The following is a 27,454-nucleotide window of genomic DNA, read 5'->3' on the forward strand; positions in this document are numbered from 1 at the left end:
CCTAGTATCGGCTTGAGTGACTCCTTCACCAGCAGAAATCTCAGTCGGCACTCCGTGTTGTTCACCGCACAAGACAGTTCACATTCACTGTCTATTAGGAGCTGGTGGCCACTGTACGTAGTCACTTTAGCTGTGGATGGTTTGGTTGCTGGTCTGCATGGCCACTGCTTGAACATCTGTTCTGGAATTATGTTGACGTCCGAGCCGGTGTCTAACTTGAATGTCACCTCGTGTCCATTAGCACTGACAGTTTCGTTCAAGTCTGTTGCGTTGGCACTGACACTACCCTTAGTCACGCCACCCAAGTATAATTCCTCCTGCGAGTCTTGTGGTGGATGCTCATGAAGCTGTCCGACTCGCAGTCGATGCGCTGCTGTCTGCTGACGTGGCAGCTTCCACAGGTGCGCGAAATGGCCAAGTTTGTCACAGTTGTAACAGTTTTTGCCAAATGCTGGGCATTGTTGTGGAGCGTGCAAGGTTCCACAGCGAGAACATTTGCGATTAGACCTTTGAGACGAGCAATGATGCTGAGGCTTGTGGATACCTAGCGGAAGACCACCTGTCTTCTTGTGTTTCCGATTATATGTGTGAACGGCATTCACTTCTGGCTATTGATCACTGGTTACAATCTCTTGCACGTTTCTTTGATATTTCCGCTGCCTTACACGCTGAGACGATTTTTTTCAGAGTGAGGTCGCGCTCCCGAAAGAGCCGTTCGCGGAGAGCTCCATCGCGGATGCCAACTGCCACGCGGTCGCCGATGAGTCTGTCGCACTTGTCTCTGAAGTCGCATTTCTGGGCCTGTCGTCGAAGGTCAGTAACAAAATCGTCAATTGACTGACCTGGCTTTTGTACCGTAGAGTTGAACACTGCCGCTGCTTGTATGACGTTCTTGTACGGGCGATATAACTCGTCAAACTTGCCAAGTATGTATTTCGCTTTGTCTGCGTCTCTGCGTCTTCGTTTTCGGCGGCAGGGTCTGGAGGTTCCGGAACGTCTGTGCGATGCGACAAGCATGCAGGCCAAGTACATGAAGCAACAATGCCTTCCGCGCTTTTTAGGCTTAGTGTTGTACTCAAAATCCAGTTCATATACAGTATTGTGCGCTTTTATCGTGAACACTTAAAAAAAATTTCCCGCCTAAACCGCTGGCTCATTTGCGGTGAAACTGCACACAGAGCTTACGTATTATGGTAACTTTTGTATCGTAGCAACTTTGACAACGGTACTTACTTAGCTGAGCCGTGCATGATGCAAAAACGTAATCGCCTACGTAGGGATCGGCGAACCAATACCCGCAAACATTTTTTCGCTGAAGGGCGGCAGTGGCGCCATCTGTTTTCGGCAGTGGAAAGCGTCACAACAAGGCCGTCAAGGCGAGCATTGCAAACAATATTCTTTGAAAGGTAAAGCCTTGTTAAATCAGTTGTGAAATTTCTTTCCGCTCAATTAGCAGAAAATGTTGTAAGCGCTTCAGTTGAAGCAGACGAAACAGCCGGAACGGCATATTCAAAGGGCCTGCGCTTCTTCCAAAGCTCGCCTCGGCGGCCTTGTCGTGACGTTTTCCACTGCAAAAACAGATAGCGCCATTGCCGCCCTTCAGCAATAAAAACGTCGTTTGCGGGTTTTGGTTCGCCGATCTTGACGTAGGCGATTACGTCTGGAGCCCGCACCATTTTTGTAGCCAAAAAGACAAATGCGGCCGACTCGGGAGACTTTAGACCAATCCCAGTGTCTTCTGTATTGGTCCGACTGTTCCACAAGGTCTTGGCGAACCGTCTCCTCTCAAAGATTGATCTTGACTTCAGACAACGTGCATCCCTTCCAGTGGATGGATGCGCGGAAATTGTCTTCTCACTGGCAGGTGTCCTCCACGAGGCGCGTCGTCATTATCGGCAGCTGCGCATGGCCACACTAGATGTGGCGAAGGCCTTTGATAGCGTCACGCTCGACGTTATTCTTGAGGGCCTCCGAAGAAAAGGTGTTGGCGATGACTTTGAGTCCTATGTGGAGGGATTCTACAGATCGGCCACTACAGTTCTGAACTTTGACGGACACACGCATGTTGTCCACCCCTCCCGTGGAGTCAGGCAGGGAGACCCCCTGTCCCCTCTGCTATTTAATTTGGTTCTAGATCACTGGTTGAAAAATTGTCAGAAGGGGATCGCTTTTTCCAGTGGGGAGTTGAAAGTCAATGTGATGGCCTTTGCCGACGATCTGGTTCTGTTTGCGACGACACCACATCGCCTCAAGAGACAGCTCTATACCCTGGAGACGTACCTGGCCGACAGAGGGTTACGTCTAAACCCGAATAAGTGCCTGGCTGTGTCAGTGGTTGTCGACGCCAAGAACAAGATATCGAAAATCCCGGTGGGCCAGCAGTTCTTCATCGCTGGAGAGCGGATTCCCCAGGCCTCCGCAACAACATCTTGGAGGTACCTGGGGCTCTTATTCACTCCGACTGGAATGGAGACGCCCCAACTGATCCCGGTAATAAAAGACTATATCTCCAAATTAACAAAAGCGCCATTGAAGCCCCAGCAACGACTAGTTGCTGTGAGGTACTATGTAATCCCTCGCCTGCTTCATCAGCTAGTGTCGGGACCATTCTCGGCCAAGCTCCTCCTCAATTGCGACAAACTCTTCTGGTCGGCCATCCGTCAATGGCTTCGCCTTCCCCAAGACTTCCCTTTATGGGCATTTTATGCCCCTGTTAAGTACGGGGGTTTGGGCATTCCGTGCCTCCGAACTTCTGTGCCGGCTCAGCGCATCAAGCGCATCATCAAACTTGAATCCTCATCAAGTGAACCATGCCGCATCATTGCACGGATGGACTACATTAAATCCATGAGACAACATGCGGAGAAGATGTGCAACTTCCGCAGCTTCACTATCGACTCGACGGCAGCTAATAACTTCTGGAAAACATCTGTTCACAATAGTAATGATGGATCCCCCTTGCAGGGGGTCTCCTCAGCTCCTAGTGCATCAGCGTGGATCGCTGAAGAGACGAAACTTCTCCGAGGACACGCCTTCATCGATGCAATTATAGTTCGGTACAACGCAATGATGCAGCGATGGCGTAGAGGTAGAACATCCGCCTCGCGTGCAAGAGTACCGGGGTTCAAATCCTGGTGCCGCGCAATTCTCCACCGGGTTAAAAAAAAAATCCGCGTGTCGATGGAATTGCATAACCAGGCCTGGAGTGCGGCCTGATCTCGGTGACCAGAACCGACAACGCACTCTCTCACCAGACCAGGATTTGGCCACCCTGGTGTAGTACTTGGCCACAACCTTCTATGATCAAACCAATTAGCCCTCGGCCCTCAGTCCCTAGCGGCTGCAGAGCCACTGACCACGGCGGCGGTCAGACCTGTGACGCAGCGGAGGGTGCTAAGAATCTCTGGCTCCGGACAGGCCGCCATTTGAATCTGAACCTAGCAACGTTTAACGCTAGAACTTTAGCTAGTGAGGCTAGCCTGGCAGTGCTGTTTGAGAAACTTGCGGGAATTAAATGGGATGTGATAGGGCTTAGCGAAGTCAGGAGGGCAGGTGAGGCGTATACAGTACTAAAGGACGGGCACATAGTGTGCTATCGTGGGTTAGAGGATAGACGAGAACTAGGTGTTGGATTCCTCATTAATAAGGATATAGCTGGCAACGTAGAGGAGCTCTACAGTATTAACGAGAGGGTAGCAGCTATAGTAATTAGGCTGAATAGGAGGTACAAGCTGAAAGTGGTGCAGGCCTACGCACCCACATCCAGCCATGATGACCAGACCGTTGAAAGTTTCTATGCGGACGTAGAATCGGCAACGAATAAAGTAAAATCGCAGTACACTGTACTGATGGGCGACTTCAATGCAAAGGTGGGCAAGAAGCAGGCTGACGACCAAGCGGTAGGTGACTATGGGATAAACTCTAGAAATATCAGGGGAGAGTTATTAGTCGAATTCGCGGATAGAAATAATTTACGGATCATGAATACCTTCTTCCGCAAACGAGAAAACAGGAAGTGGACCTAAAAGATCCCCAATGGTGAGATTAAAAATGAAATCGACTTTATACTATGCGCTAAACCTGACATCATTCAGGATGTGGCCGTCCTCGGAAAGGTGCGTTGTAGCGACCACAGAATGGTAAGGTCTAGAATTAGCTTAGACTTGAAGAGGGAACGGAAGAAGCTAGTGAAGAAGACTATTAACGAGTTAGCCTTAAGAGGGAAAGCACAGGAGTTTAGGATAGCGCTGCAAAACAGATATTCGGCTTTAACTGAGGAAGATGATCTTGATGTTCATTCAATGCACGATAATCTGACATCAATAATTACGGAGTGCGCAGTAGAAGTAGGCGGTAGGATAGTTCGAAAAGATACCGGGAAGCTATCTCAGGTGACGAAAGATCTGATTAAGAAGCGCCAAAACATGAGGGCATCTAACCCTACCGATAGAATAGAACTAACGGAGCTATCAAAGTTAATAAATAAGCGCAAGGTAGCCGACATAAGGAAGTTTAATATGGAGAGAATCGAGCATGCTCTAAAGAACGGAGGTAGCCTAAAAGCAGTGAAGAGGAAACTAGGCATAGGTAAAAACCAGATGTATGCATGAAGACACAAGCAGGGCAATGTCATTAGCAATATTGATAAGATAGTTAACGTAGCCGAAGAGTTCTACACAGACCTGTACAGCAGCCAATGTAATCAGAGCGTTAATGAGAAAGACAGCAGTGCACAGCAATGCGTCATCCCGCCAGTAACGAAAGATGAAGTAAAGAAGGCCTTAGAAGCAATGAAAAGGGGAAACGCAGCTGGGGAGGATCAGGTAACAACAGATCTGTTGAAGGATGGATGGGACATCGTGCTAGAAAAACTAGCCACCCTGTATACGCAATGCCTTATGACCTCGACTGTACCAGAAGCATGGAAGAATGCAAACATTATCTTAATTCATAAGAAGGGAGACGCCAAGGACTCGAAAAATTACAGGCCGATCAGCTTACTATCCGTTGCCTACAAAGTATTTACTAAGGTAATCGCTAATAGAGTCAGGGCAACGTTAGACTTTAATCAACCAAATGATCAGGCAGGCTTTCGCAAAGGATATTCCACAATAGATCATATTCACACTATCAATCAGGTGCTAGAGAAATGCGCAGAATATAACCAACCTCTATATATAGCTTTCATTGATTACGAGAAAGCATTCGACTCAGTGGAAACCTCAGCAGTCATACAGGCATTGCGTAATCAGGGGGTAAAAGAGCCTTATGTCAAAATACTGGAAGATATATATAGCAACTGCACAGCTACTATAGTCCTCCATAAAGTCAGCAATAAAATTCCAATAAGGAAGGGCGTCAGGCAAGGAGACACGATCTCGCCAATGCTGTTCACCGCATGTTTACTGGAGGTATTTCGAGGCCTGAATTGGGAACAGTTGGGAATAAGAATAAATAGAGAATACCTAAATAATCTGCGATTTGCTGATGACATTGCCTTGCTGAGTCACTCAGGAGGTGAACTGCAAATCATGATCAATGAGTTAGACAGGCAGAGCAGATCCATGGGTCTAAAATTAACATGCAGAAAACCAAGGTAATGTTCAACAGCCTAGCAAGGGAACAGCAGTTCACAATTGGCAGCGAGAACCTAGAAATTGTGACGGAATACGTCTACTTAGGGCAAGTAGTGACAGCTGATCCGGATCATGAGAGGGAGATAACTAGAAGGATAAGAATGGGGTGGAGCGCATATGGCAAATTCTCGCAGATCATGAGTGGCAGTTCACCAATTTCCCTCAAGAGGAAAGTGTACAACAGCATAATCTTACCGGTACTCACCTACGGGGCAGAAACGTGGAGGCTAACGAAAAAGAGTTCAGTTTAAGTTAAGGACAACGCAGTGAGCCATGGAAAGAAAAATGCTAGGTGTAACGTTAAGAGATCGGAAGGAGGCAGAGTGGGTGAGGGAACAAACACGGGTTAATGACATCTTAGTCGAAATCAAGAGAAAGAAATGGGCTTGGGCAGGGCATGTAATGCGAAGGCAAGATAATCCCTGGTCCTTAAGGGTAACGGAGTGGATTCCAAGAGAAAGTAAGCGTAGCAGGGGGCGGCAGAAGGTTAGGTGGGCGGATGAGATTAAGAAGTTTGCAGGCAAAGGGTGGATGCAGCTGGCAAAGGATAGGGTTAATTGGAGAGACATGGGAGAGGCCTTTGCCCTGCAGTGGGTGTAGTAAGGCTGATGATGATGATGAAATCCATGAGACAACATGCGGAGAAGATGTGCAACTTCCGCAGCTTCACTATCGACTCGACGGCAGCTAATAACTTCTGGAAAACATCTCTTCACAATAGTAATGATGGCTCCCCTTGCAGGGGGTCTCCTCAGCTCCTAGTTCATCAGCGTGGATCGCCGAAGAGACGAAACTTCTCCGAGGACACGCCTTCATCGATGCAGTTAAAGTTCGGTACAACGCAATGACCAATCTCACCCGAACGAAAAGGGGTCAGGATGTACCCAAGCAGTGTAGAGGGGGCTGCAACTCCCCAGAAACACTGACTCATGTTCTTCAGAAATGCCACCGTACCTACGGGGCCAGAATTCATAGACACAACGTTTTGGCAGCATACCTGGCCGGTAGCCTCCGAAAGAGGGGCTACAGTCTTGGAAGAACCGATCTACGCCACCTCACTCGGGGACCGAAAACCAGACTTGGTAATCAAAAGGGATGATCAGTTGGTGGTCCTCGATGTGCAGGTGGTGGGTAGTGGTATAACGATGTCCCAGGCACACCAGTGCAAGGTCTCTGTACATGATGCACGATTGTTGCGCCAAATTTCTCAAGATAATGATAACCTCAAAACCTATAGTGACTTCATTGACAATAAGCTATCGGATGGTTTGGGCTAGGGAATCTGTAAAATCTCTAAAATTTCTAGGTTGCCAAAAGAACTATTTTAAGGTACTAACAGTACGATGTCTCGAGGGTGGGGTCCGGTGCTTCAGGATGCACCAGCGTATGACGGGCACGCTGGTGTCCTGAGGTTCGGGCCCTCCGGCTGCAGCCCCGCGCCACTATTAACCCTGTACCACTGCGTTACAGTGGGAATCCGCTCTTCCTTGTAATCTCGCGCGCTAAATTAGTAGAACACTATTCGGCTAACGCGGCCCAGTTGTCACTCCGAAGTCCCCAAATGATCACAAGCTGATAAGGCCAGCCTGGCCTAGGGGGTTTCGTGAGTGACCGCGTCGGGAGGTGGGGAGGACCGCAAAAAAAAGGCGATTACGTTTTCGCATCTTGCACGACTCAACTAAGTGTCGTTGTAAAACTTTATACGATACAAAAGTTACCATAATACGCAAGCTCTGTGTGCAGTTACACGGCAAATGAGCAAACGATTGAGGCGGGGAAATTTTTGAAAGTCTTCACGATAGAAACGTACAATACTATGGTGAATACTTCCCGCCATTCTTCCCATGCGGCCTGAGTGTGACCAGGATCGAAGTGAGCCGGGGGCCGGATGAAAAGGCCATTTTGTTGATTTCAGGCGTTGCGGGGACGATCTGCTTACACTTCTGACACCATGTTATGTCGTTTGTGTTAGTTGCGTCAGGTTTAAAGATGCGGCGGCACGAAGCCGCGAGTTAGACTCCATTGAGATGAACGACTGTCGCGTCCACGACTGGCCAAGCCTTTATTAAAACTGTCGAATGTGTAGGAGGCGCTAGAAGATATACAACAACGCAGAAAAAAGGACCAGGCCCACATGGCTTAGCCTTTGTGACTTTTTGTGAAAAAAAAATTGGGGGTCAGCATGTTTTACCTAAGTAAAATTTCTTGCGTGGATTGGGGATGACCGGTTCCTCTGCACGTCCCCACCGCTACCCCCCAAAAAAAACCGCCCTGGAAGCTATTTATATTATAAAAAAATATTTCTTGCAAAAGCATGCCTTCAGTATGTCTTTTTGATAAAAAAAATTCTTATTCACCCTTTCCGTGTTTAGTGACTTTTTTTTCTTTTCATGTTTTGTTTTTAATAAAGGAATGCATTTAACATCTATACTTGTGTTTATGGCATCTATCATGCCAGTGGTTTTCTCTCTAAGCACAAGTTTCTAGGCTCAGATTGGCATTTAATAATTGCCAAAGAACACATGGAATAAATTTATAAGCATGCACAGTATGCATGGCCGCATACACTGCATGCATGATCGCGATGGAAGCGATGGTAAGTGGACTGGATCCCCATGCTATCCGGGTAGGCTTTGAAGAAGGTAAAGAAGGGAGGCACAACAGAAAAATGTTCGGCAGAATGCATGGGCTTCTACAATAGCTCTGATGTGAAGGAGAAAAGTACCCGCAAAGTTTGTTGAGCAGCCAAACGACATAGTAACTGCGGTCGGTGGTCATGACACTTCCCGTGAAAACGCCTGTGAAATCATTCTACTATGCAGCCGACTGAAATAACGACTGAGCCACTGCAGCAGGTCATGATGGGAGAAGGTTATATGAAGAGGGCAGGCGCATGCATTCCTGGAGCCGTCCCACCCAAATTCACGTTTAAGACTGCAAACATTTAGTTCAGATTACCCAGCCAGTAAAAGGCTGCTATCAATAAGTTTACGAAAAAGGTATTGCATTTTATGTTTCCTAAAAGTGCATCTTGATTAGCATGCCCTTCTCGCAATCCGAAGGTCCTGGGTTCGATTCGCATCCAAACTTAAGCTAAACCAATATTCTTTTCAGCTCAATTACTTTCCTTCGGTTACAGGAACCTCCCTAAGAAGCTTGGCATCAGTCTGAACATTCTTTGACCTATGCCTGAGTTTATTAATTCTTTGCGTCTATCAGTATTTTTTGCTCACCACCAACAACGATAATGCTGGCTTTTCTGTGACACGGAACCCTTAACACTATCAAACTAAAAAGTACTGGCAGGAAGGGAGGACAGAGGTTGGATCATTGTTCGCACCATACTACAATAACAAAGTTGGTTGTGCACTTTGATGAAAAGTGGCAAATCAAGATGCACTTTTAGGAAACATAAAATGCAATACCTTTTTCGTAAACTTATTGATGGCAGCCTTTTACTGGCTGGGTAATCTGAACTAAATGTTTGCAGTCTTAAACGTGAATTTGGGTGGGACTGCTCCAGGAATGCATGCGCCTGCCCTCTTCATATACCCTTCTCCCATCATGACCTGCTGCAGTGGCTCAGTCGTTATTTCAGTTGGCTGCATAGTAGGATGATTTCGCAGGCGTTTTCACAGGAAGTGTCATTACCACTGACCGTAGTTACTATGTCGTTTGGCTGCTCATCAAACTTTGCGAGTACTGTTCTCCTTCACATCAGAGCTATTGTAGAAAACAATGCATTCTGTCGAACATTTTTCTGTTGTGCTTCCCTTCTTTACTTTCTTCAAAGTCTACTCGGATAGCATGGGCGTCCAGTCCACTTACCATCGCTGCCATCGCGATCATGCATGCAGTGTATGCGGCCATGCATACTGTGCATGCTTATAAATTCATTCCATGTGTTCTTTGGCAATTATTAAATGCCAATCTGAGCCTGGAAACTTGTGCTTAGAGAGAAAACCACTGGCATGACAGATGCCATAAGCAGAAGAATAGATGTTAAATGCATTCCTTTATTAAAAACAAAACATGAATAGAAAAAAGTCACAAAACATGGGGAGGGTGAATAAGAATTTTTTTCATCAAAAGGACATACTGAAGGCATGCTTTTGCAAGAAATATTTTTTATGACATAAATAGCTTCCAGGGCGGTTTTTTTTGGAGGGTAGCGGTGGGGACGTGCAGAGGAACCGGTCATCCCCAAGCCACGCAAGAAATTTTGCATAGGTAAACCATGCTGACCCCCAATTTTTTTTCACAAAAAGTCACAAAGGCCAAGCCATGTGGGCCTGGTCCTTTTCACTGCGTTGTTGTATATCTTCTAGCGCCTCCTACACATTCGACAGTTATTAAAACTGTTATTAACAGTTATTAATGGCTAGGCCAGTCGTAGACGCGACAGTCGTTCCTCTCAATGGAGTCTAACTCGCGGCTTCGTGCCGCCGCATCTTTAAACCTGACGCAACTAACACAAACGACATAACATGGTGTCAGAAGTGTAAGCAGATCGTCCCCGCAACGCCTGAAATCAACAAAATGGCCGTTTTCATCCGGCCCCCGGCTCACTTCGAACCTGGTCACACTCAGGCCGCATGGAAAGAAGGGCGGGAAGCATTCACCATAGTATTGTACGTTTTTATCGTGAAGACTATAAAAAATTTCCCCGCCTCAATCGTTTGCTCATTTGCCGTGAAACTGCACACAGAGCTTGCGTATTATGGTAACTTTTGCATCGTATAAAGTTTTACAACGACACTTAGTTGAGTCGTGCATGATGCGAAAACGTAATCGCCTTTTTTTGCGGTCCTCCCCACCTCCCGACGCGGTCACTCACGAAACCCCCTAGGCCAGGCTGGCCTTATCAGCTTGTGATCATTGGGGGACTTCGGAGTGACAACTGGGCCGCGTTAGCCGAATATTGTTCTACTAATTTAGCGCGCGAGATTACAAGGAAGAGCGGATTCCCACTGTAACGCAGTGGTACAGGGTTAATAGTGGCGCGGTGCTGCAGCCGGAGGGCCCGAACCTCAGGACACCAGCGTGCCCGTCATACGCTGGTGCATCCTGAAGCACCGGACCCCACCCTCGAGACATCGTACTGTTAGTACTTTAAAATAGTCCTTTTGGCAACCTAGAAATTTTAGAGATTTTACAGATTCTCTACCCCAAACCTCCCCATAGCTTATTGTCAAAGAAGTCACTATAGGTTTGAGGCTATCATGATCTTGAAAAATTTGGCGCAACAGGTCGTGCATCATGTAAGGAGACCTTGCACTGGTGTGCCTGGGACATCGTTATACCACTACCCACCACCTGCACATCGAGGACCACCAACTGATCATCCCTTTTGATTACCAAGTCTGGTTTTCGGTCCCCGAGTGAGGTGGCGTAGATCGGTTCTTCCAGGACTTTGTAGCCCCTCTTTCGGAGGCTACCGGCCAGGTATGCTGCCAAAACGTTCTGTCTATGAATTCTAGCCCCGTAGGTACGGTGGCATTTCTGAAGAACATGAGTCAGTGTTTCTCGGGAGTTGCAGCCCCCTCTACACTGCTTGGGTACATCCTGACTCCTTTTCGTTCGGGTGAGATTGGTCATTGCGTTGTACCGAACTTTATCTGCATCGATGAAGGCGTGTCCTCGGAGAAGTTTCGTCTCTTCGGCGATCCACGCTGATGAACTAGGAGCTGAGGAGACCCCCTGCAAGGGGAGCCATCATTACTATTGTGAAGAGATGTTTTCCAGAAGTTATTAGCTGCCGTCGAGTCGATAGTGAAGCTGCGGAAGTTGCACATCTTCTCCGCATGTTGTCTCATGGATTTCATCATCATCATCAGCCTTACTACACCCACTTCAGGGCAAATGCCTCTCCCATGTCTCTCCAATTAACCCTTTCTTTTGCCAGCTGCATCCACCTTTTGCCTGCGAACTTCTTAATCTCATCCGCCCACCTAACTGTCTGCCGCCCCCTGCTACGCTTACTTTCTCTTGGAATCCACTCCGTTACCCTCAAGGACCAGCGGTTATCTTGCCTTCGCATTACATGCCTTGCCCAAGCCCATTTCTTTCTCTTGATTTCTACTAGGATGTCATTAACCCGTGTTTGTTCCCTCACCCACTCTGCCCGCTTCCGGTCTCTTAACGTTACACCTATCATTTTTCTTTCCATGGCTCGCTGCGTTGTCCTTAAGTTAAGCTGAACTCTTTTCGTTAGCCTCCACGTTTCTGCCCCGTAGGTGAGTACCGGTAAGATTAAGCTATTGTACACTTTCCTCATGAGGGAAATTTTTAAACTGCTACTCATGATCTGCCACTCATGAATTTAATGTAGTCCATCCGTGCAATGATGCGGCATGGTTCACTTGATGAGGATTCAAGTTTGATGATGCGCTTGATGCGCTGAGCCGGCACAGAAGTTCGGAGGCACGGAATGCCCAAACCCCCGTACTTAACAGAGGCATAAAATGCCCCCAAAGGGAAGTCGTGGGGAAGGCGAAGCCATTGACGGATGGCCGACCAGAAGAGTTTGTCGCACTTGAGGAGGAGCTTTGCCGAGATTGGTCCCAACACTAGCTGATGAAGCAGGCGAGGGATTACATACTACCTCACAGCAACTAGTCGTTGCTGGGGCTTCAATGGTGCTTTTGTTAATTTGGAGATATAGACTTTTATTACCGGGATCAGTTGGGGCGTCTCCATTCCAGTCGGAGTGAATAAGAGCCCCAGGTACCTCCAAGATGTTGTTGCGGAGGCCTGGGGAATCCGCTCTCCAGCGATGAAGAACTGCTGGTCCACCGGGATTTTCGATATCTTGTTCTTGGCGTCGACAACCACTGACACAACCAGGCACTTCTTCGGGTTTAGACGTAAACCTCTCTCGGCCAGGTACGTCTCCAGGGTATAGAGCTGCCTCTGGAGGCCATGTGGTGTCGTCGCAAACAGAACCAGATCGTTGGCAAAGGCCATCGCATTGACTTTCAACTCCCGACTGGAAAAAGCGATCCCCTCCTGACAATTTTTCAACCAGTGATCTAGAACCAAATTAAATAGCAGAGGGGACAGGGGGTCTCCCTGCCTGGCTCCACGGGAGGGGTGGACAATATGCATGCGTCCGTCAAAGTTCAGAACTGTAGTGGCCAATCTGTGGAATCCCTCCGCATAGGACACAAAGTCATCGGCAACACCTTTTCTTCGGAGGCCCTCAAGAATAGCGTCGAGCGTGACGCTATCAAAGGCCTTCGCCACATCTAGTGTGGCCATGTGCAGCTGCCGATAATGACGACGCGCTTCGTGGAGGACACCTGCCAGTGAGAAGACATTTTCCGCGCATCCATCCGCTGGATATAATGCACGTTGTCTGAAGTCAAGATCAATCATTGAGGGGAGACGGTTCGCCAAGACCTTGTGGAACTGTCGGACCAATACAGAAGACACTGTGATCGGTCCAAAGTCTCCCAGGTCGGCCGCATTTGTCTTTTTGGGTACAAAAATGGTGCGGGCTCCAGACGTAATCGCCTACGTCAAGATCGGCGAACCAAAACCCGCAAACGACGTTTTTATTGCTGAAGGGCGGCAATTGCGCTATCTGTTTTTGAAATGGAAAACGTCACGACAAGGCTGCCGAGGCGAGCTTTGGAAGAAGCGCAGGCCCTTTGAATATGCCGTTCCGGCCGTTTCGTCTGCTTCAACTGAAGCGCTTACAACATTTTCTGCTAATTGAGCGGAAAGAAATTTCACAACTGATTTAACAAGGCTTTACCTTTCAAAGAATATTGTTTGCAATGCTCGCCTCGACGGCCTTGTTGTGACGCTTTGCACTGCCGAAAACAGATGGCGCCACTGCCGCCCTTCAGCGAAAAAATGTTTGCGGGTTTTGGTTCGCCGATCCCTACGTAGGCGGTTACTTTTTTGCATCATGCACGGCTCAGCTAAGTAAGTACCGTTGTCAAACTTGCTACGATACAAAAGTTACCATAATACGTAAGCTCTGTGATGCAGGTTCACCGCAAATGAGCGAGCGGTCGAGGCGGGGAAATTTTTTTAAGTGTTCACGATAAAAGCGCACAATACTGTATATGAACTGGCTTGTGAGTGCAACACTAAGCCTAAAAAAGCGCGGAAGGCATTGTTGCTTCATGTACTTGGCCTGGATGCTTGTCGTATCGCACAGACGTTCCACCCTGCCGCCGTAAACGAAGACGCAGACCCAGTGAAATACATACTTGGCAAGTTTGACGAGTTATATTGCCCGTACAAGAACGTCCTACAAGCAGCGGCAGTGTTCAACTCTATGGTACAAAAGCCAGGTCAGTCAATTGACGATTTTGTTACTGACCTTCGACGACAGGTCCAGAAATGCGACTTCGGTGACAAGTGCGACAGACTCATCGGTGACCGCGTGGCGGTTGGAATCCGCGATGGAGCTCTCCGCGAACGGCTCTTTCGGGAGCGCGACCTCACTCTGGAAAAAATCGTCTCAGCGTGTAAGGCAGCGGAAATATCAAAGAAACGTGCAAGAGATTGTAACCAGTGATCAATAGCCAGATGAGAATGCCGTTCACACATAAAATCGGAAACACACGAAGACAGCTGGTCTTCCGCTAGGTATCAACAAGCCTCAGCATCATTGCTCGTCTCAAAGGTCTAATCGCGAATGTTCTCGCTGTGGAACCTTGCACGCTCCACAACAATGCCCAGCATTTGGCAAAAACTGTTACAACTGTGACAAACTTGGCCATTTCGCGCACCTGTGCAAGCTGCCACGTCAGCATACAGCAGCGCATCGGCTGCGAGTCGGACAGCTTCATGAGCATCCACCACAAGACTCGCAGGAGGAATTATACTTGGGTGGCGTGACTAAGGGTAGTGTCAGTGCCAACGCAACAGACTTGAACGAAACTGTCAGTGCTAATGGACACGAGGTGACATTCAAGTTAGACACCGGCTCGGACGTCAACATAATTCCAGAACAGATGTTCAAGCAGTGGCCATGCAGACCAGCAACCAAACCATCCAAAGCTAAAGTGACTACGTACAGTGGCCACCAGCTCCCTATAGACAGTGAATGTGAACTGTCTTGTGCGGCGAACAACACGGAGTGCCGACTGAGATTTCTGCTGGTGAAGGAGTCACTCAAGCCGATACTAGGAGCTGCTGCATGCACAACCCTGCTCTTGCTTTCCCGTGTGAAGACCCTTCAAGCAACGACAAAGTCAAATGACACAGTGCTGCAAGAACAGTTTCAGGAGGTACTGAATGATTTCCCTGACATATTTGAAGGAATTGGCCAGCTTCCGGGATATTATAGCATAAAGCTGCGCGAAGATACAGTGCCGGCAGTTTGTGCTCCTCGCAGAGTACCAAGTGCGCTCGAGGATAAGGTGAAAGAAGAGCTGAAGCGCATGAAGGAGAATGGCGTAATCACGCAAGAGGCAGAACATAGTGAATGGGTCCGTCTCACAGTGGTGTTAACTAAAAAAGACGAAACTGTTCGTTTGTGCCTTGATACACGGAACCTCAATGCTGCAATAAAAAGGCAACACTACCGCATACTAGTACCAGAAGAGCTTTTAGCAAGCCTGAATGGCTTAACAGTTTTCTCTGTCCTTGATGCCAAGAGTGCCTTTTGGCAACTTACTTTGGATGAACCAATGTCACGGCTTTGTTCATTCACAACGCCATGGGGCCGTTACCGTTTTTTTTCGAGTACCGTTTGGGCTTAGAACAGCCCCCGAGCTGTTCCAGCAGGCCATTGACAAGGTATTTGGAAGACAGGCCATTGTGAAGCCGCATTTTGATGACATACTGGTTGCCTCAAGGACTTCGGAAGAACATCTCACAACTGTTCTGATCATAGGTAGACAAAACAACCTGAAGCTTAACAAATCAAAACTGAAGTTAGGACTTGCAGCCATTAAATATCTGCGTCACCAGCTCTCCTCAGATGGGCTGTCCCCAGACCCTGGCAAGGTCAGATCGATTGAGGCCATGTCACTTCCATCAAACAAGTCAGAACTGCAAAGATTCTTAGGAATGGTGACGTATCTCACGAAGTTCATCCCTAATTTTTCGGCAACTTCCAGTCCTCTGCGTGAGCTTCTCAAGGAAGATGTAGCGTGGCACTGGACAAGCCAGCACACAGAGACTTTCAAGTTCATCAAACAGAAGCTCACAACAGCACCTGTGTTGCGTTACTTTGACCCATCCAAGCCAATCACACTTTCAACATATGCCAGCTCATATGGCCTGGGATCAGTTCTCTTGCAGGAAGGCAGACCAATCGCATACGCTTCTGCAGCTCTTACGCACCCTTAACAACATTATGCACAAATAGAGAAAGAAAGTTTAGCTTTAGTGTTCGCATGTGAGTGGTTCCACTATTACACCTTTGGCCGCACTGTTACAGCGGAAACAGACCACAAACCTCTTGTTGGACTCCAGACAAAGGACCTAAGAAAAATGTCACCAAGACTGCAAAGACTTTTGCTCCGGCTACAGTGCTACAGCACTAAACCTGTGCATGTACCGAGGAAACAACTTACTGTGGCTGATGCACTGTCAAGATCCCCAAACCCCGAATCCAAGATGGAAACTACAGACAGTGATCCAGGACTGTTGGTGTCCAGTCTGGTTCAAGCGTCGCACACCAAGCTCAAGCAGATCCAAGAAGCAACAGGTCGGGATCCAGTCTTGCAGCAACTAACCAAGTACATTCAACAAGGTTGGCCTGATCGCCTTAGTGATGTTCATCCAATGGCTAGACTATACTTTCACATACGGAGTGAACTGTATACCACAGACGGCTTCATTTGCTGTGGTCAACGGCTTGTCATTCCAGCAGTTCTCCAGGCTGATGTTCTTGAGAAACTCCATCAGGCACATTGTGGCTTGTAAAGGACTAGCAAGCCAGAGTGTTTATTGGCCCACACTCAACAAGGACATTGCCACCCTTGTCTAAAGCTGCGACACCTGCTAATCCACCCAGAAGGCAAATCCTCAGCAACCATTGCTTGACAGAGATCTGCCAGTTCGACCATGGGAAAAGTTGGCCGTCGATTTCTTTCACTGTAAAGACAATACATATATCCTTGTTGTTGACAACTTTTCGAAGCATGTTGAAGTGAAACGCATGAAAACCACTATGGCAATTTCAGTGATTTTGGTCCTGAAGGACATCTTTTCACGTTTTGGACTCCCCAATGTGCTTATCTCTGATCAGGGACCACCGTTTGACTCACAGGCATTCAGAGCATTCCTGCAAGAATGGGATATTACTCATGAACCGTCATCACCCCACTACCCGAGGTCCAATGGGCAGGTCGAGAGAACAATACAGACTGTTAAGTCCATGCTGATCAAGTCGCACAGCGATGGCAAAGATCTGCTTGGTTCTCCTCAACTACCGCGCCACCCCTACCATTGGAGCATGTTCCCCAGAAGAGTTGTTATTGGGAACAAAATTGAGAGCGTTCATACCGACCTTGCCCCATGACCTGAAACCACACTACCCGACAGGTGCACATCAGAGGCTCCTCAAACGCAGACAGAGTGCACAGCACAGATATGGAGACAACCACCCTCGCAACTTGCACCTCTGAAGAAACATCAACCTGTATGGGTGAGGCACATGAATGACTGGAAAAAAGCAGTTGTCACACAGGTTGGTCCTCAACCAAGGCGCTATACAGTGCAATCCACAAGTGGAGCAATTTATGTGCGTAACTGTGGGCACCTGAGGCCATGCACTCAGGTGGTCCGGGAAGCCACTCCAACAGCAGAAGACTACACCCTGGACGAATCGCGGCCAACAAGTGCCAACAATGCTACACCTCACAACTATCCTGAAGAAGCAAGACATGCGGCGACATACGGGACAAGGGCTGGAAGAGCCATACGGCCACCGGCCAGATTCCAGAACTGAACGTTATGAAGTGCGTGTTTTATTTTTGTATTGGAGTGTTGTCACTCAGAAAGGGGCGTGTTGTGTATCTTGTGGCACCCACTACACATTCGCAGTTTTAATAAAGGTTAGGCCAGTCGTAGCCGCCAGAGTCGTTCCTTTCAATGGAGTTTGCAATATTGCAATAGAACAGAGGGCAACAGAAATGGGGATGGAATTGGGGCATTCTTTTATAAAAGTATGAATTTTCAAAGGGTTAAACTGGGATGCAAGGAACATTTATGGCTAAAAGGAACAGTGACAGCAAGCAAACACACCTTGGCTTTGTATACCTGTGGACAGGAGCTAATGCCAAAGAGGAGAACAGGAAAATGTTAGAATGTATTGCAAGCGACATTGATGAGCTAGGACAGGGCGAGATAATTATATTAGGCGACATGAATGCACATATAGAAACCTGGATGGGTACACGGATTCGACAGGAAGCATGCTGCAGGACGTGTGACAGGCATGATTTAGTTGTATGCAACAGTACCGAGAAGTGTGAAGGGCTCATAACATGGGAGGCGAGGAGTGTGCACTCAACGATAGATTATGCACTAATGTCACAGGATGTATAATAGATTAGGGGTAATGAGCATAGATGAACATGGTTCCAGAAGTTAAGGTAGTGACCACAAGCGTATCAAGTTGAGCTTCAGAAGAGAAACCAATGTAGGACTGAAGCGAGATGAACAGAGGGGAATTTTTACTCAGAAAAGCAATTGGAAGCAGCAGCCAAACAACTTGAGAAAGTAATTTTTGAGGATAGTGAAACAGAATGGTCTTATACCAAATTAACTCGATTACTGGGGCTAGAGCTAGCTAAGGTGCAAGTAAGGCTAAAAGGGAAAAGACGCAAACCCAAGAGTTGGTGGGATGAGGATGTCAAGAGGGCGATAGAGAAACGTCAGGAAGCGTCCAGGGAACACAGATATTCCAAGAAGAGGGGGGAACCAAAATTTGAAGTAGACAGAAAGTGGGATACCTTCATAAAGTGTAGAAGGGAAGTATCCTATTTGATTAATGAGAAAATTGGAAGAAATGGTGCCCAATGGATGTCAAAAGTAAATAAGGATAGAAAAGCAGCTCAAAAATTCTAGAAACATCGAAATGCAATGAGTAATAAGACTAGGCTAGAACAAAGGTTTATTGTTACAGATGAAGGTATTCAACTTGAAGATGATGAAGCAAGAAAACACATAGGAACAAAGATGACACAAAAATTTAAAGAAAGGAATATCGTACATAATATATCGAAGGAGGATAGACCGGTTACTGCAATAGCTTCACTTGAGCAAGGAGAGTGGGAAAGGGCAGAGAAGAAGGTTCCTAGTGGCACATCAACAGGACCAGATGGTATCCCGATTATGTTGATAAAGAAGCTAGGACCAAAATCCAAGCAAACAATTATACAGGTAGTGAACAAAATGATAGTGGATGAGAAAGTCCCCGATTAATGGCGGTTAAGTAGACTGAACATGATATATAAGGGAAAGGGGGACAAAGCTGACGTAAGTAACTATCGTCCCATAACAGTGACATCTGTGGTTTACAGGGTTGTGATGCAGATTATAAAGGATAGATTGCAGGCTTGGGTGGAGAACGAGGGGGTGCTAGGGGAACTACAAAATGGGTTTCGGAAAAAAAGGAGGTTGGAGGACAATCTGTTTTCATTGACGCAGTGTATAGAGATTGCTGAAAAGGAACACCGGCCCCTATGGCTAGCATTTATGGATATTAGGGGAGCCTATGACGTTACTAAGGAGTATGTGTGGGACATACTGGGCACATTGGATGTGGAAGATGGAGTAATTAATCTTTTAAAAGATATATATATATAAAGGTAACAGAGTGCTCATAAAATGAAAAAAATTGTGTCAAGGCCTGTAAGGATACAGCGGGGGCTTAGACAAGGATGTCCTCTGTCACCTTTGTTGTTCATGTTGTACCAGCAAGGGTTGGAGACCAAGCTACAGGGGAGCGGACTAGGCTTCAACCTTTCTTTTTTCAAGCAAGGGGAATGGATTAAACAGTCATTACTGGGACTAATATGCGCGAATGATATAGTGCTAATAGCTGACAACAAGGAAGACTTGCAGAAGTTGATAGACATATGTGGTACAGAGGGAGATAGATTAGGTTTCAAGTATAGTAAGGAAAAATCTGCAGTCATGATATTTAATGAAGAGGGTGGCGAGCATAGAATACAGGAGTTCATGCTAGAAGTAGTGGAGGAGTACAAGTATCTTGGGGTGTGGATAAATAACAGTGGTGAGTATCTGACAGAGCATGAAAATTATGTAATGAATAAAGCTAGTAGGAATGCAGCTGTCATGAAAAATAGGGCACTGTGGAATTACAATAGGTGTGAAGTACGTGGTAAGAGGGATCTGGTAAGGGTTGATGGTCCCTAGCCTGACTTTCGGTAATGCGGTCCTGTGCATGAAACCAGATATTCAAGCAAGGTTAGAAATTAAACAACGGGGAGTAGGGAGGTTAGCTTTGGGAGCACGTGACAATACACCAAATCTGGGGGTACAGGGTGATATGAGATGGGTGTCTTTCGAGAGCAGAGATGCTAGCAGTAAGATAGCATTTGAGGAACGATTGAGAAAGATGGAGGAAAAGCAGTGGGCTAGGAAAGTTTTCAGATACCTGTATTTAAAGAATGTTGACACGAAATGGAGAAAGCGAACTAGAAAATTGACAAGCAAATATCTGGACAGCAGTAAAGGGGCAAATCAGCAATTATCGGTCAAGAAAACGGTTAAAGAAACAGAGAGAGCTCTGTTGAAAACAGGGATGCTGACGAAACCGGCACTGGGAACATACCGGACCTTTAAACAGGAAATTGCCAAAGAAAATATCTATGATAATTGTAGGGGAAGCTCTTTGTTGTTTGAGGCCAGGACTGGAGTTTTGCGGAAGACGTATAGAGTCAGGCACCAAGAGATAGACACATTGTGCATAGCGTGCGGAGAGGAGGAGGAAACGGCTGAACACTTGATACTTTTTTGTAAAGGGCTTCACCCTACAGTGGAAAGCAGCGGGGATGATTTACCCAAGGCATTGGGGTTTAAGGATAGTAAAGGGAAAGTAGATTTTAAGCAGGTAGAAGTAACCAAGCGAAGGTTATATGATTGGTGGCTAAAAGCAATACAGGAGTAAAATTTCAAAAGTCGTGGCTAGGTGGCTTGAGCCACCTAGCCATGACTTGAGCCACCCTCCGATTTAAAGGGTTCAGCCGCATCCATCCATCCATCCATCCATCCATCCATCCATCCATCCATCCATCCATCCATCACTCGCGGCTTCGTGCCGCCGCATCTTTAAACCTGACGCAACAAACCAAACGACATAACATGCGCCTTCCGGATTTCAACCATATTTTTCAGGCAGAGTTTCTGGCAATAGTAGTGGCAGTAATTACCGATTTTTTGTCTTTGTGTTCGTCCCACGCCGCACATGTTGACGGTCCCACTTTAAACACATTCTCACTATATACACACCATACACCATATATAGGGCATACACCAGCATACACAGATCAACGTCGTCTGCTCTCGTTGCTGCAATTTGCGCAGCGAGGACTCTGGTCCTACTTCCACAGGCGACCGAAGTGGCAGTTTTTCCTTATAAGTGAGTGACTGGTGCCGCAAAATTGTTAATAACAGTTACGCAGTTATCCTTCGGTATAGGTAGGGTCCGGTTACACTAGGCCGATGCGACGCCGATCGACGGTAGGTTGGCTGGACGGTGCACGTGCAGATGCCGTCGCTGATGCACTGGTCTGTCAAGCTAGAGCGACGACGACGCCAGCACGACCAACAACCCCGTATTGCAGTAGTGTAAGGAGTGAACTTAGTGGGAACTGGCAGAGTGTTGTGGGGCACTATAGTTGGTATGACATTCTATAAACTTCAGAATTTCAAAACTTATTGTACCTGATGCTAGCTACGGCGACATACGTACGCGATGTGCGTGCGAAGATGTGCTTTCATGCGGTGCCTGCGCATAGGACCTATTGGCGAGGCAAGCCGCACGACAGTGCCGCTCGCCGCTCGGCGGGATAATTTTGGCATGACGTAAATCCTGAGGTACAATACCCTTCTACCAGAGTTTATTATTGAAGTAGTCAGTGATGGCTTGGATATGCGCATGACTGAGGTTACGAAGAATAATGTTTGTGATTTTATCCGCTCCAGGAGCGGTGTTTCGCGGCGATGCATGGGCTGCGGGTTGTACCTCGGCTATTGTTATTGGAGCATCAAGCGTGGGGTTTTGAAGGTCGTTGTAGGTGGTTGGACAAGGTGGTATTGGAGGGCCGCCAATGTAACGCGATCGCAAAGCGTCCGTGAATTCCTTGTCGGCCCGATTGAATTGTTGAACTAATGTTTAGAGTGTACGATTTGTGGCCGATTTGGCTTTGTCGGGTTCAATGAGACTGCGGAGGATGGACCAGGTTTGCTTGCTTGCTTGCTGCTGTTGTCAGGAAGAATGAAAAGTGAAGTGCAAAGGCCTGCCACTGGCTCAAGCTGAGCCACAATTGCTACGACGTTCTGAAAGTAGGACAGTTGAAAGATAGGATAGAAAAGACACGCGCTATAATGTCCCAGGCCGATCCCCGAGGCAGTGCAATACTGGACCAACCTGTGACAGGGGTGAAGCAAGCTTCAAGCACTCCGCCATATTTCCAAAAATAAGTTTAATATCTGGGGTCCAAATGGGACCAGGTTTGAGCAGTACTGAGGGTTCCTTTCAAGGCGGCACAGAATTCGAACTGTACCCAATTTTGTTGGGCAAGTTGGATGGAATATTGCTGAGCTTCCTTCGTGGTGGCAGCAATTCGCAGGCGAGGTGGAGTTGTTTATTGAGTCTCTGCTGTTTCCAACGTCTTATGACTTTCTTTCTCGTCTCCCACAGCTGTAGAAGATGTCGATCAATTTCCGGAGGGGCGGCCGTGCGATTTATGGTTTGAGTAGCGGAAACATGAGTATCTTGTATGTGTCGTGCCCACTCTGTTATACTCGTGATCCTTCCTTCGAGTTGGGGGAATTTAAAAATGCTTTCCAATTAGTGATCTTCGAATCTGCAGTGAAACGTCTGAGCTTGGGAGCGGAGATTGCTGTACTCAGGATGTAATGATCACTCCCTAGGGTCTCACCGAGGTTTGTCCATGTGACGTTAGTAGCGTTCTTTGTAAAAGATCGATCGGGACTGGTGTCTGCATAAGCTGTCGCCGATTCTGGTAGGTGTCGTAAAGTCCATGGCTATAGCTTAAGGCCTTCCCTGTCCACTGCTGCCAACAGGGAGGTGCCTTTTCTGGTGTCCTTTGTATACCCCCAGGTCGTATGGGGCGCGTTCAGGACGCCTAATATTTCAAGCTTGATTTGATTTTGACTGCTATTCGAGCACATTCCTGGAGCATGGTCCCGAGTGCTGTGCTGTGTTTAAATTATTCCGGGGCCCTCCACTATAATAACAATAATAATAATAATAATAATAATAATAATAATAATAATAATAATAATAATAATAATAATAATAATAATAATAATAATAATAATAATAATAATAATAATAATAACTGGTTTCTGGGGAAACGAAATGGCGTAGTATCTGTCTCAGATCGTTGCACACATGAACAGCGCCGTAAAGGAAGAGATGAAGGAGGGAGTGAATGAAGAAGGGAAGAAAAGAGGTGCCGCAGTGGACGGCTCCGGAATAATTTCGACCACCTGGGGATCTTTAACATGCACTGACATCGTACTGCACACGGGCTCCTTAGCGTTTTGCCTCCAAAAAAAAGCAGCCGCCGCGGTCGGGTTCGCACCCGAGAACTCCGGATCTGTAGCCGAGGGTGCTAACCACTGAGCCACCGCGGCGGGTAGAAACGCAAAGTAGAGAAGTGTCCCTCAGGACGCGATTGAGGGGTCCACCGATAAACGAGGCAGTTACGGCACCTTTCATTTGCTCAAAAAAAAAACAACATCGAATGTAGTGTACAGCGGGAGTGAGAAAACTACTGCGTTTTTTTTCTTTCCTGAAACAAATGTATATTTTTTTGTTATCTTGGCAGTGCTCTTGAGCTACTTACTCCCTTGTTACCGTGCAGGCTCGTGCAAGCGCACGGCCGCCTTCAAACGACAAAGGCGGCAGGCCAGGTTGCGCTGCTGTTACTACTAGACGTCTCGGGCGCTTTTGACAACGTTCACCGCGCACCAATTCTCGCGGTGCTTGAGGGGGCTGGTGTGAGCGGGCGCCTTTTGCGATACGTTCATGGCTTCCTGAGCGGGCGCACCATGCGCGTACGAGTAGAGGGTAAGCTCTCCAAGCCTCGCCCGGTCGACATGGGCGTGCCGCAGGGCTCTGTCCTATCACCATTTCTGTTTAATGTGGCCATGTCGGTGGTGCCGGCCTCCCTCCCCACGAGCGGCCGACACCATGTGTACATGTCCATATATGCAGACGACATAGCTCTGCGGTGCCGGGGACCACCGGGCGAGGCGTTCCGCGTGCGGGGGTGCCTTCAGGCAGCCCTGACCGCAATCGATGCCAGCTTGCGCGGCCTTGGTCTGTCGCTGAGCGCGGACAATTCGGTGGCCATGGCCTGCGTTTCGCGCTCGCGCGCGCACCTTGCGCCACTGTCACTGGACGGGACTCCGATTCCTTGGCATAAATCGGTACGGTACCTTGGCCTGCACATCGACTGGCGCCTTTCCTTCCGCCCCGCGGCGACTAAGGCCTGTCTGCAGATGAAGAGGATCACCGCCGCTGTGCACAAGCTCACCGCTCGAGGCCAGGGTATCTCCCAGCAAGCCGCGCTGCGGCTATACAATGCCGCAGCTTTGGGGGCGGTGCTCTATGCGCTGCCGCTCGTCACAGTGTGCAAGCCGTGCTGGAGGAAACTCGAGCTTTAGCACCGCAAGTCCCTGCGCGTGTGCCTAGGCCTGCCCAAAAACTCGCAGTGCGCCGCAACGTTGGCCGAGGCAGGAGCGTGGCCACTTGAGCTCCAAGCAGCGCGCAGGGCATTAAATCACATCGACCGGCTTCACCGCGCACCGTACGGCGGCTCGCTGCTGCAGCGTATGCGCTTGCATCCGCGCTCACGAATGGGCGCGGCGCTGCTCGAGTATGAGCAATTGACCCAATTGACCCTCTGTGCTGTGCAGCAGCTGGCCAGAGCCGTCATACACGAGGAGCTCCAGGACCATCTCCTCGTGTACACCGACGGCTCAGTGGCCCGCGACAGCTGCTCCCTTGCTGCGGCGGCCACGATCTCCGCCCTGCGACTGCACAACCAGCAACACGCAGCCTTCCTGGGCTCCTCCACCACGGCGGAGTTGATGGGGATCCGGCTCGGGCTGGACCTGCTGCTCACCCTCGGCCCACCGCCGCCCAGGAGGGCTCTGCTGTGCGACTCCCGCGCCGCCCTCAGCCGCAGGGCAGTGCGCGCACTCGTGAGCGAACTTTGGTGAGCCTCTGTGCATTCCTCGAACACACGGGCTTGACGTCCCGTCTGTTCTCCGTCAGGTAGTTACACGCAGTGACCGAACGCTCCGCGAGTTCTACCTTGAATGATTAATAACTGGACGCCCCACTCCAGTTGTAACCAACGCAGTGCTGTGCGCGTGTGTGATTTAATTCCTCTAAAATGAACTAATCACGCGCACAACCTGGACACATTTCTGATTGTGTAAATAGTTTGTACATATTACTTCTCCCCCTAACCTCTCTTCCTGTCCCATCACCTCTTTCATTTCACTTCTCCATTCTGCCTGCTATCCTTTATTTCCGCTGCCCCAGCTCAGGTGCTCCAGTATCGATGGCAGATGCCGGGGCTAGCAAAAATCTTTTCCTTCCCTTTTACTATTATTTTTAATAAAAACCACTACCACCACCGTTCGTTTTTATAAGGGAAGGAAACGCGCGACAACTGCCCCACACTGGGCGCACCCCTCACCGGTGCCATGAAATCAGTGATGAATAAGGTAGCGAATTCAGACCGAAAGTAAGCTTACCCGTCAGGCTACTCTGATAAAATAAAATTGGGTTAAAAGAATTTCGGAAGGGGCGAAATAATTGAAGACTATGGAGTGTGCGCTGACATCTCACTGATTGTGTGCAGTTCTAGAAGCGAAAGCTTAAGATCAACCAGTGCTTGTACGGCCGTTCGGCAGTACTGCATGAAGGTATGAGGCGAGTATCTACTTGATCTATTTAAACACTGTGTCGTGGGTAATTCGTTGCAAAAATACTGTTTGCGGCCCTTACAGACTGACAGAAAAACTTTATTTATTCAGCAAGTGAGTGTTAGACCCAGCTGGGTCCCTGGGCCACTGCGCGGTTAGGCGGCAATAGTCGTTCTTTGTTCTATTGTCATGTTTAAGAGGGGCGAAGGCCAACCCTTTTAATGATGCTGTTTATTTATAAATGGAGGCTGACGGCCGTTTGTTGGGGAATTGGGCTGTTAAGCAAACAAAAACTTTGCAGTGGATTAGCTCGGCTATGCCAGGATATACGTAGCGTGAGCTAAGCTGAGCTGCTGAGCATCAATTGCAGCTGAGCAGCATTTTCGCTCTCTTTCTCCATGGCTATACCACATCATGGCAAACGCCCCGCTATATGTATACCCCCTGATACCTCTGCGCATGCGCACAAACTGAGAGGCGCTATGAAGTGGCTCCCGACGCTGCGTCAGACTTAATTGTATCAGGACCGACGTTACGCTAATTCCTGCACCCTGGCCTCCTGTTGCTTTTTATTAAAATTTGTTTGTCTCACAATACCAGCCGCGGTGGCTTAGTGGTTAGGGCGCTCGGCTACTGATACGGACGGAGTTCCCGGGTTCGAATCCGACCGTGGCGGCTACGTTTCACCTCCATTGAAACGCAAAGGTGCCCGTGTGCGTTGCGATGTCAGTGCATTTTAAAGACCCCAAGGTGGTCGAAATTATTCTCGAGCCCTCCACTACGGCTCCTCATTCTTCCTTTCTTCTTTCACGCCCTCCTTTATCCCTCCCTTGCGCCGCGGTTCGGGTGTCCGCCGAGATATGTAAGGAAGATACTGCACCGTTTCCTTTCCCCAAAATCCACGCGCTTGCGTAGCACAGCTCTCCAGGAATTACGCGAAACTGGTCAACCTCGGCCAGTGTATAGGTCACGCTGCTGCTGCAACTGCTGCTGCTGCTGCTGCTGCTGCTGCTGCCGCCGCCGCCGTCGCTGCTGCTGCTGCTGTTGCGTGTAACTACCTGGTGGAGAACAGGCGAGACGTCAAGCCCGTCTCTTCGAGGAATGCACAGAGGCACTCCAAGGTTCGCTCACGGGTGCGCGCACTGTCCCGCGGCCACAATGCGTCTTGAGGGAGTCTGGTAGTATGCCCAGCGCCCTATAGGCCGCAAGTATATTGTGACGAGCATCGGTGAACGCGGCACAGTGAAGCAGCAGGTACTGTAGTGTTTCCACTGCACCGCATCCGTGACACACGTCACTGGTCGCGATTCCGTGACGCTCCCGTCGTTCCCCGGGCCACACACAGCCAATGCGCGCCGAGGAACATTACACTTTGCGACGGCGTGAGCGCGTGACATCCGGTGATGCTGTCGATGCGCTCACCTCCTGCGATGCGTGGCTCGGGGTGCTGCTTTCGGAGATGGTCCTGGATGGCCGCACGCACATCCTCCTGCGCAAGGGGCAGGTCGCGAGGAGGTAGTTGATGTGCGGCGGTCGTAGGTCGTCAGCTTCTTCGTTGCCGGTGATGCCGCAGTATCCGGGCCCCCACTGCGCACGCACGGCGCATCCTCTACACGCGAGGCGCTCGATGCGCGAGCAAATGTCCCGCACTATTGGCGTACCGAGGCCGTTGGATTGCCGGCGGC

General features: G+C 48.5%; 1 pseudogene; it reads right to left on the reverse strand.

Annotated features, from left to right (window-relative positions):
• Positions 1 to 22,191: 22,191 nt before the first annotated feature.
• Positions 22,192 to 22,289, reverse strand: LOC144116760 (U2 spliceosomal RNA; annotated as a pseudogene).
• Positions 22,290 to 27,454: the final 5,165 nt, after the last annotated feature.

This window comes from Amblyomma americanum, chromosome 1 (genome assembly GCF_052857255.1).
Source record: "Amblyomma americanum isolate KBUSLIRL-KWMA chromosome 1, ASM5285725v1, whole genome shotgun sequence".
NCBI classification, from domain to species: Eukaryota; Metazoa; Arthropoda; class Arachnida; order Ixodida; family Ixodidae; genus Amblyomma; species Amblyomma americanum.